Consider the following 12,064-nt stretch of genomic DNA (forward strand, 5'->3'; position numbering starts at 1 on the left):
CTCAATTATAAGACAAGGTAACCATCGTCATATACTCGAGGTCGTCTTCTAATCAGACCGCAAATAGAGGTCTGACTACAAGACTAAGATCCAGATGCCTCGCAGCGCTGCAGGGGACCTCGATCCTCCTCTCTGGCAGCCAGTGGAGGTCTGTGCGAGGCACGTAGACAACCTCCGCTGCTGCGAGCACTTCCTCTGGGGCATATGACCTTCTGGTGCTACACCATAGAAGTGCCAGCAGGAGCAGCGGGAGGGAGAGTGGCATATAGGGGGTATAAGGCATATCTCGTGGCAGAGTGGCATATAGGGGGGTATAAGGCATTTCTGGGGGGCAGAGTGGCATATAATGGGGGATATAAGGCATATCTGGGGGCAGGTTGGCGAATAAAAACAAAAAATGCATTTTCTCACTCATAGTTTTTATTAAATATGGAAAATAGTTTACATGTGGATTAATATTTACTAGTAAAACTTTTTTCTTATATTCAGGGTTTTTCTTTTTTCCTAAATTAATATTGAAATTTTGGGGGTTGTCTTATAATCAGGGTCATCTTATAATCGAGCAAATACGGTACATACATTTTTTGTCCCTACCAGTAGAAAGTAAAAAACAAACACTTTATGATGAATAAATGTCCCTAGTGGACCAGTGACGTACATGGGTAAAAAATGTTCCCACGTTGCCGCAATTATAGCAGTCAGTGATGCTGCTGTCTCGGCAGACCAGCAACAGTGAGACAGAGCCCCCTGAAACTTTGCTCTTCTATGGGACTGTCAGGGTTTCAGCCTACCTGTACTGGATTTCCTCCTCATGGCTCTCTGTTTGTTAGGCCTCACCCCCTTCCTCTTACCACTTTTGTGTGCAAGTTAACCCCTCCTCTTCCTGCAGGTTGCGACTATATTAACCAGCTAGTTCAGTTGCTGGTTCCAGACTCGTGAGTGTGTACTTCCAGTGTTTGATTCTTGTGTGTGACCCGGCCTGCCTGACTCCTATTCTGGTGCTGACTCCTACTTTATTTTGGACTATGTGGATTTCTGGACTCCTTACCTTGGCTTGTGTGACTACCCGTTCTGGCTCCTGACCTTGGCTTGATCCACAACCACCAGCTTGTCTTACGCTTTGGATTCTTATTATTTTATTTTAATAAACATTTTGAACGGTACCTTTTTGCCTCTGTCCTGATTCACTGGTACCCTGACAGGGTAGCTTCTTTAATGGCTCAATGGCGACTAATGTAATTAGGGCATTTTTTAGGTTAATGTTTGTGTCTTCAGTCCCCACATGCTTGTGGGGACCAAATTACAGTAATTATTTCCTTAGGACAAAACATTTCTCCCTTTGTGAAGAGTACAGGTAACTCCAGATTTTTGGGCTACAGTGATGAGGTGCCAGATGGACTATGGGCAGTCCCAGGTGCATCTGTGGGACTTATTTGGAATGAGCCACCAGTAAAGGTTAAACTGGAGTACTAAATGGGATCATATCCTCTGAGACAGACCGACAACCTAATAGATATTTCATTGGCACTAGAAAAATTCTATGATCAAATAACCAAGAAAATTGTTGGCTCCATTGTCGGGCCGGCCCTGTCTGGGGGTATAAGACATATACAGTATATAAGGCATATGTGGGGAGGGCAGTGTGGCATGTCTGGGGAGGACGGAGTGGTGTATAAGGCAGATCTGGGGCCACAGTGGCATATCTGGGGGTAGAGTGGAGTGGCATATGTGGGGAGGGCAGCGTGGCATGTCTGGGAGGCAGTGTGGCATGTCTGGGGAGGATGGAGTGGTGTATCGGGGTATAAGGTGTATCAGGCACAGTGGCATATGTGGGGGTAGAGTGGAGTGACGTGTGGGAGGCAGCGTGGAGTGGCATATGTAGGAGGCAGCGTGGAGTGGCATATGTGGGAGGCAGCGTGGCAAGCCTGGGCTCAAACGTGCATAAATTGGGGGGGCTGGTTGGGAAATAAAGACAAGAAATGCATTTTATCAAAGTTTTTTTTATTATGCTGTTTGTATTTAATATAATTTGTTTATTAAATTATTTTAAATAAATGAAAAATTTACATTCATTTTTTTTATCCGATTAATCGAAAAAATAATCGGCCAACTAATCGATTATGAAAATAATCGTTAGTTGCAGCCCTAAAATGTATTGTAAAAAACTCATAAAATCTCTTGAGCAATTTAAATCCCAGGTTGCTGCTGTGCGCACGAACACCGAGGACGAAAAACCAATTCATCACATCCAACCAGGTGATTACGTGCTGGTAAAGCATTTCCAACGGAAAAAGACTCTTCAGCCCAGGTGGAAAGGTCCATACCAAGTACTACTGATCACTAAAACAGCTGTAAAGGCACTCATCTTAAATTGGTGCCAAAACCCAATCCACGCTCCTAAATTAACCATTCCATCGGGCACAATAATCCCAGCTGGTAACCAACCTAAAACGAGATTAGCAAGAGCCCCTCATGAAGATATACGAAGAATGAGGTCATCAGGAGATGCAAAAATGTTTGAGTATATTATCGTTACTTGTTTCATACTAAATGTATTTGCTATTTTTTCTTTTTTCCTTTCAGTCCTTTCCAGGTGTTCAGATCAGAACCTACAAAAAATATAGCAGAGAATAAGATACATTCACGAATAAAACATGATCTGCACGCTTCTCCTTGGGAAAAAGATAATACCTTTGTAGAAATGTTGAGAAAGGTGTATAATGCTTCTATTGTCTCGGAGCCTTGTTGGGTTTGTGGATATATTCCGCATACTCAGCAGAGCCCTTGGATAGGAATACCTTTTACAGGAGATGATTTTGGAATAAATTTTAATAGGAGCTACACTATCCGCACAAGTAGAACTAGTGCCCCTATTAGTTCCGAGAGAATACCATTAATGGATGTAGGACCAGCGGGTGGGACCCTATGGATGAGGTGGAATGAGTCTAGAGGGGCTCCCCGTAAAGAAGTAAGTTGCCTATCCAGATTGTTAAATATGACAGGATATAATATCTGGGAATCAGTAGAGTACGGAAATACCAGTGATTGGGTCGCCGCCGCCTATACTGCTAATCTGATGGTATCTAGTGAGAAAACTCACATCTCATTACAAACATTTGGAAACAATCTGCAAGTAGGGATTTATTGGTTGTGTGGAAAATGGGCCTATAGAGTATTGCCATTAGGTTGGGTAGGATGTTGTTTATTTGGAAGAATAGTACCCGCAGTTACAATGCATAATACTTTACCGGCAGGTAGAGTTAGAAATTATCGGGATGTTTCCTCTGTATCCAAGATGCATGTTAAGTCAGGACTTTGGGAAGAACAATTTTGGGGATCCTTATTCCCTATCAGGGCCGGCCTTTGGGGTGTGCGACCGCACAGGGCGCCACACTCCAGGCCAGTTCAAGGATCTCCCTTGAACCCGGCTTAAAATCACTCAAGGGAGCCGGAGGTCTGTTAAAGACCTCCGATGCCGCTCCCTTGTGATCCACGCGGCAACAGCTGCTGTGCGCCGGGGTTTGTTGTCAGATCCCGGCGCACAACACTGAAGCCGTGCCCACCGCTGTCCGTGCCCTCTGACCCGGAAGAAGACAGAAGAACTGAAGAAGAGGAGCGAAGAGAAGGAAAAGGAGCTGCAAGGAGAATAGAGGAAAGGTAGGAAAGCATTCCGTGAGAGTGGATTGGTGCATGTGTGGATTGGTGTATGTGTGGATTGGTCTATGTGTGGATTGGTCTATGTGTGGATTGGTGTATGTGTGTGGATTGGTATGTGTGTGGATTGGTATATATGTGTGGATTGGTATATATGTGTGGATTAGTGTATACGTGTGGATTGGTATGTGTGTGGATTGGTATATATGTGTGGATTGGTATGCGTGTGGATTGGTATATATGTGTGGATTGGTATATATGTGTGGATTAGTGTATACGTGTGGATTGGTATGTGTGTGGATTGGTATATATGTGTGGATTGGTATGCGTGTGGATTGGTATATGTGTGGATTGGTAAGTGTGTGAGAGTGATGGGTGTTATGCTGTACCATTTCCAATATCTTTTTCATGATCTAATTATGCTCTAAAACTACATCATAACTCCCATCACTCTATACTGTTCCATACAGTGGCAGAGCTGGGAGGCAGATGCCTTGCACCCCCACTGCAGGACTCCTGAAAGGTAAGTGAACTTCAAAGAGGGAAAGGGTAGATAGTTAGATGGGGGTAGATAGGGAGAAGGGAGTGAGACAGGGGAAAGGGGGTAGATAGGGAGAAGGGAGTGAGAAGGGGTAGATAGGGTAGAAGGGAGTGAGAAGGGGTAGATAGGGCAATCATACTCCTATCATGCCAAGTCTGCGAGTACATCCTGGAATCTGGGTATGCCTGGGCATGATAGGAATGTGATTGCTGTTAATCGTGTATATATATATATATATATATATAATATTGTTATTTAATTGTTTTGTCCTATTTTGGTGTGTTACTTACTTTAAATAAAAGTGTTAGATTTTTTTATTGTGTGGGGGCCAGGTTTTGGCCAGGTAAATGCTGCACTTTCGGTTTCAGTCCAGAATTCGTTTCGGTGCATCCCTACTACTAAGCCAGACAATGAAGTGGTAGGCCTACACCACATCAATGTTTGGCGTAGTATATAGTGATTGGGGTTTTGTTACAAGTTTTTATTCCTTTCTTTTTTTGGGATGGGGGGGCGCCAGAGGAGTAGTCCGCACAGGGCGCCAGAACACCTAAGGCCGGCTCCGTTCCCTATGGTGGGTGTGGGTCTATTATATAATAAAGTTAATGCTTTAGCTGATGTACTTGATGATATGCTTAATCATACTACTGCTGCGATAAGGAAACTAAATGATGAACAAAGACAAATAAGAATGCTTGCCTTGCAGAATAGAATGGTATTAGATTATATATTAGCTTCAAAGGGAGGGGTTTGTGCGCTTCTAAAAGATAAATGTTGTGTTTACATAGAAGACAACAGTGTATCCATAGAACATGATATAGAAAAGGTGAGCGAACTTCAGGAAAGACTTAGATCTAGGGAGACTACTTGGGATCCTTTCGGTCTGGGCGGACTATTCGGTTCACTTCGAGCAAACCGGTATGTTTTTGTATGTATCTATGTAATTGTTGTTTGTTGCAAAACACTAATTCAAAAATGTCTCGGACCAACAAGAGCAATGCCACAGATACAGGAGGAGAAATATGATGATGACTTCCCGCTTGATGAGTTTCCCCTAGAGACTTTGTACAGTGACATGTTTGAAGATCAATATGAGAAGGAGCAAGGCTCATGGAATTGGCCAACTTATAACTCCACTGGACTGATTCTTACAGTGAGTCCGTAAGAATAAAAAGGGGGGAGTGTGGAAGTTGAAGAATTTTGCTGATTCTGGATGTCAGTACAATGATCTCTTTACCTCATTGCTTATTCTGCTGATAGCAGATAAGATAACACTACAATCACCTGTCTACCTCATTTCTTAGTTTACTTATATCTTGTGAACATATTGTATGTTTTCATGTGTTTTCTTTGCTCTAAGTGCCTTGTTGCAAAAGAATCAGTCTGCCACGACAAAGGACAAGTTGTTCCTTTCTTGACCTTCTGTAAATAAAGATTTCACATGTCGGGGGGGGGGTATGCGGCTATTTTTTTTCTTGACCTCTTTAAACCGTATGTGTCAGCAAATCAAAGTAAACATACCAACAGATGGCTAGGCAATATGCTAATAACTGTTTGCGCTTCTTTGCCTATATATTGTTAGAAAATTAAGGAGGGGGAGAGAAGTCTGCGAACTGGACTCTCCCCTGTGCGCACTTGACTAAAGAAGCTCTTGCTTACTCAACTCATTGAACTGGTGTCGTCAGATTTCTTGCCGATATTCACACACCATACTTACCTCCAGCCACAGATGTAACGGGAACACAGAAGAAGGTTTTCTTTTTCTAGCAGCATTGAAAGAGTAACTAAGTAAAAAAATCCAGCACTTGCATGTAAATCAAAGGTGATTCCAGGTCGGTTGCCATCAGTTAACGCTCTGCTGCCGTTCAAACCTCTGCAGAGCCAATTAAAAGTGGCTTAATGACAATCAGATCACTCCTTACCACTAGAAGTGATCTGACCTTTATGGCAGCCACTTGATGATCCCTCTCTCTTGCATAAGTTACTCTTGCACTGGAGAGAGAGGGGTTATCCAAGCTAAAAAAACACACACACACTGTCAAGACCGCTGGCACCACGGCACTCGCCGCAGAAGTTTTTCCACTTGGAAAACCGCTCCCAAAGGAGACCCTTGTGAGCAGCAACCAGGACTTAGATGATCCCAACAGTGAGGAGGCCAGGTGTAGCAGATAGAGTAGATATGAGTTGAGATTGCAAGGTGTAGAAGTCAGCGTCGAACAGAATTCACAGACAAGCTAAGCAATTCCAGGGTTAACACAATCAGGATAGCCAGGTCGATACACAAAACAGGTAGTCCTACAAGCCAGGGATCAATATCAGAGGTACAAAATCGCTAGGCAGAAGAGGAGTCAGACAAGCAAAGGGTCATAAATCTCAGGAACAAACTCAGCAATACTGATACACGAAGACCAACCAACGGAGTAACTAGAGAGGGCACTTCCGGATTTTTTAATCCAGCGCCTCTCGAAAGCTCCGCCCCCTCAGATGATGTCCCTGCAGGTTAGGTTGGTCAACCTTATTCTGCCTCCTGCCCTCCCTAGCCACGCCCCCTTTGATGTCGCCAGCAGGACCATCGGAGGACTGTGCATCAGTATAGATCTCTGAAAGCCTGTGCTTAGGGAAAGGGTACTCCAGAGGATAGCTCTAGAGAAATCTTGCAAGCGTGCATGAGAATTAGAAAACAGAGCACATGACATAATTGGATATCTAGGGAGAACGAGTAGGAGTGTATTTGGAGACGAGTGAGGAGATGTAAGTAGGGGAACCACTACATACATCTGTTGGATTGACAACAAGGCAGTGAGCATGAGGGGACGGAGAGATTATTACACCATTGATGGAAACTGTTAAAGGAATGTTAGCATTAGAAAAAGGGAAGATAAGAAGTTTGGTTTTACAGAGACTAGTTTTGTTTCAGTTAGAAACAGAGGCAAGGCAGTTACATGAAACAAAAGGGAGGGAGAGAGATCAGGCGAGAATAATGTAGCTGTGTGTCAGCATACAGGTAATTATGAAAGCCAAATGTTGAGATTAGTTTGCCAAGTGAGGTAGTGTAAAGTAAGAACAGAAAGGGTTCTAGAACTGAGCCTTGGGGTACACCGAGAGGGGAAGTGTTACTGGAAAGGGGGATGCTGAAGGTTCAATCAGAAAATTAGGATGTGAACCAGGAGTAGTGAAGGAGAAGAGGGTGGTCCATAGTGTCAAGCAGCAGAAAGGTCCAGGAGGCTTAGCATAGAGTAAGTGCCATTGGATTTAGCAGCCAGTAGGTAATTAGTAACTTTAGTAAGGGTGGTCTCACTAGAATGTCGAGAGCAGAATCCAGCTTTAAGAGGGTCAAGTAAAGAGTTGGAGTTAAGAAACAGAGTTGGATGTATACAATTTATTTAAGAAGCTTGGGTGTGAGAGGAAGTAGAGAGAGAGAGGACAGTAGTTTGATAGGTGGATCAGGCTCAGTGTGGGCTTTTGATATGGTAGAATGCTTGAAGGAGGCTGGGACGTGTCCAGTACAGAGAAAAAGATTGAAAATGCCAGCTAGTGTAGTGAGAAGAGTAGATGAGAGAGACTGCATAAGACGAGATGGTATTGAGGGAGCCTGTGGTTGGACAAGAGGAAAGAAGAAAAGCACACATCTTATCTTCAGTGACAAGGGAGAATTGGTTTAACGTAGAAACAGAAGGAGAGTCCAGTGTATGGGAGGGTACAGAGTAAGAGGGCAATGGTAGGATGTGGACTGTGCAGATATTTTATATTTAGTTGTCTCAATTTAATTATTGAAGCAAGGGGCAAAATGGCAGTAAGGTAGTGGACAGTGTTGTTGTGTTAGAGCGAAAAATGTAATTGAAAGTACCGTATCTGCTCGATTATAAGACAAGGTTTTTTTCAGAGCAAATGCTCTGAAAAATACCCCTCATCTTATAATCGGGGTCGTCTTCTAATCAGACCTCAAATAGGTCTGACTACGAGATGACTAAAATCCAGATACGCAGCTGCAGGGGACCTGGATCCTCCTGTCTCCCCCCCTTCCGCCCCACTTACCAGTGCTTCTGAGTCCCCGGTGTGTATCCGGGGCAGCGTGTAGATGTCTACGCGATTCGCGTAGACAACTTACGCTGCAGCCGGAAGGAGGTGTGGGTAGCAGCGGGGGTTGTCTGCATCCATCGCGCAGACCTTCCCCGGCTGTCAGAGATCAGAGTTCCCGACACCGGTGCGGACGCAGACAACCCCCGCTGCTAGCCACACCTCCTTACGGCTGCAGCATAAGTTGTCTACGCGAATCGCGCAGACATCTACACGCTGCCCCGGCTACATGACAGGGGAGTCAGAAGCACCGGTAAGTTTGGGGGGGCGGGGGAGTGTTAAATGGGGGGCATAAGGCATTTCTGGAGGCAAGCTACTGTCTCTAATAATTCTGAACTTTTATCACTATTGTTCTGTATTGTGGAAAATAGAACCACTGCTAAGTTATGGGCTGCTGCGTATCAGTAAACTTTGCCCCATAATATGCCTTTTAACCCCCTTAATGCCAGAGTGGCATATAGGGGTATAAGGCATTTCTGGAGGCAGAGTGGCACATAGGGGGTCAAAAGGCATATCATGGGGCACAGTGGCATATAGGGTTAAAAGGCATATCATGGGGCACAGTGGCATATAGGGGGTATAAGGCATTTCTGGGGCAGATGTGCATAACGGGGGGGGGGCAGGTTGGAAAATAGAAGGAAATAAAACCAAATTATTTTTCTCAATCATAGCTTTTATTAAAAAAATAGTTTACATGAATTAACATTTACTGGTAAAACTTTTTTCCTATAGGGTCGTCTTATATTCAGGCTTTTTCTTTTTTTCCTAAATTAATATTCAGATTTGGGGGGGTCGTCTTATAATCGAGCAAATACGGTACTAAGGTGGCTTTAGGATTATGAGACAGGGAAGGGCTACATGAGGTGGAGAAGGTTTCCTTAGCAAAGGTAAGAGGATAGTAGTAGGAACGCAGCATGAATTTGTAGTGCAGGAAATCAGACACAGAAGAAGACGTCCTCCAGCTAAGCTCAGCAGTGTTGAAGGTGTCCAGTTAGTGTTGTGTGCCAGGGTTAGAAATGTGAGCATTATGAAGAGCAAGTAGTGCTTCTTCTGCACATGCTTGCAAAAATAAGGTCCAGGGTGTGACGATCATTGTAAGTAACGTTGTTAGTGTGGAGGTAGCATGCAGACTAGGTCAGACACCTTAGGGAGTATTATAACATATAGTTAGTATGTTGTGAGAGTTCAAAGGAGGAGGCAATGAAAAGGAATTTTTAAGCCATGGGGCACAAATTAGTTTTGGGGCAATATTTCCAGCTCCTAAAAGCAAAATGAGAGACTGAGGGGAGATTATAATTGGACTTGCTTGCTGAGAATGTAGGAAGGTGGGGAAGAGAGCTGGTGAAAGGTGTCTAGGATGAGAGAAGGGAGCAGAAAGTAATGAGGGGGTTATTAAAAATATAGTATGGTGGTACTGGTGGCTGGTACGAGATATACTATTTATATTAATAGAGGAAACAAAATAGCAACAAGAGGATTGCGGACAAGGTGCTTGAAGAATTATAGTAATGGAAGAGAAATAGTAGTGTAAAGGGAATGGAACAAATACTAAAAAACTATATTGCAGCGGTTGATGAATGATCAGCGGGGTATTGTCTTTCCTTGTAACCTTGTCAAATTCCTTGGCGAACTCCCTTTGGAAAACTACTATTTATTGGCACTTAAGAAACTGGTACTTCGATTGAAAATGGCCTATGCCTCAGATATATGGGATTGCTACTTGTTCTGTATTACCCAACTGATTAATAACGCCACAATAAAATCACAGCCACACATAGTTAAATTATTGTGCATAGGGAACATATCTGTGGGGTGTGAGCTCCTCTCTTTAACCACTCTTGACCACCACCAACAGTGCAGCGGCTGTCTGTGCCCTAACTGAGAATCAGTCACACTCCTTGAGAAGGCTGAGGCCTTTGCTTTGGAAGCTGCTTGCTGTCATCACCAATGCCTTCCATTTCCCACTGAAGCAAAGCTGAACTGTGACGTTGACGTATGTGATGATTCTTTCCAAAATTAGTGAAATGTCCTTTACCCTTCCTTACGACATAACTTGCGTCTCGCAGTGCTCACACAGTCTCAAAATGTTCCCACACTTTACTATGACATTGCTTACCAGACGAGGTAGCAGTGGTAATAGTGTTTTTTGCGGTTTTTTTTCTCCAACAGCTGCCAGTTCATGTAGGGGAAACCCTGGCATAAGTACGCTGCTGCTTCTGCAGAGTGGAAGGAGTAACACATTGAACGAACAAGTTATTTGTCATCAAAATCTGACTCATAATCTGAATTGTCATCAACATTGTCAAGATGACCATATCCTTTTCCATCAGAGCAGAAGGCGGCACCTGCTACAAAAGCAGAACATGCTGCAACAGTAGACCTTCCCTATTCTGTAACAAAAATAGAACTGCTGCTATCATCTGACAGTGCCACTGCCTGCCCATCTTTGTTCTGGAAATTGCTGCCAGTGCTTACAGTAGCGGTAGCACCAGGGGTGATAGTGGTTATACTGGTAGTGGTGTTTTTATTCCACACTTCACCATAAAATAGCTTGCTAGCTATCTTGGCTCTGGATCCCCAGTCACCATCACATGACCTCTCAGTGAGTCCAGTGAGTGGTTGTAACTTAAATCATGCCTTACTTTGGTAGGTAAGATGGACAAGATTTTAGCACTATTAGTAAATTAAGGATGTTTGGTATTGCTGCGGGTGCTGCATGCAACTCGTATTTCAACTCCTGACTTGAGACTAGTATACCGAGGGATCACCTGACTACTACTTTTTTTACACGCCTGCTGCCAGCTCAGCCAAACCCACGAAAAGTAGAATCACTATTTCTCAAAAACATTTCCAAATGTTTTATACGAGCCGGTAAAAAATAAAAAAAAATAGGTTTATTTCATCCAAATTTGTCATCAATATTCATTATTCATCAATCAATTGAAGATTTTTAAAAAAATGAAAAATAAGGGGGCATGACCGACCGGCAACCAACATGGAGCTCCGACGCACCCGGGCCAAACTCAGCTTCAGTCAAGCGTACAAGACCACCATGGGCAAACACGGCAAGGCTACGGGCACCGCGAAACCTTCGGAGTCAAAAGAAAAGGGGTCACTTACCTCGATGCGCACATTCTTCCAACTCCCAGCCGACCAGGATTCTCGTGAGTCCTTCACTAGGCCGCCATCTTCCGCGGCAAGTATAGAGAGTGATGTCGCCGACGAGGCCACCTTGGACACCAGACAGACTTCTCCCGTCCCAAAGGACGATTCCTGGCGTGAAAGGATCAAGTCGTTGCCTACTAAAAAGAATATTGTGGATATTGTGGACCGGGCAACTCGGGATCCGCTCCAGCCTTACCGCCATCCAGGCAGACATACGCCACGTGGTAGAACGCGTGGAGGTACTAGAAGAGGAACAACCTCAAGTTTTTTCGAAACGGTCGACTCCTTAAAGTCGCAATTACATGAGCAATCGTTCGTCATACAACAATTATCGAAGACACTTGAGGACCTCGACAACAGGAGCAGACGTAACAATCTCAGGATCCGGGGCCTCCCGGAATCGATCCCGCACGAAGACTTACCTACTATGCTCATATCCATCTTTAATACGGTCCTGAATAGGGATGCAGAAACTCCAATTCGCTTCGATAGGGTTCATAGAGCCCTACGTCAAAAACTGTCTGGATCTCAGCCACCGAGAGATGTCATATGCTGTATCTAGGACTATCCACTTAAGGAGGACATTGTCCGGGCTTTCCGTAATCGGCCTACTTTTACCTGGGATTCCCA

This window comes from Sceloporus occidentalis, unplaced genomic scaffold (genome assembly GCF_023333645.1).
Source record: "Sceloporus occidentalis isolate IW3139 unplaced genomic scaffold, rSceOcc1.0.p SCAF_35, whole genome shotgun sequence".
Taxonomy (NCBI): domain Eukaryota; kingdom Metazoa; phylum Chordata; class Lepidosauria; order Squamata; family Phrynosomatidae; genus Sceloporus; species Sceloporus occidentalis.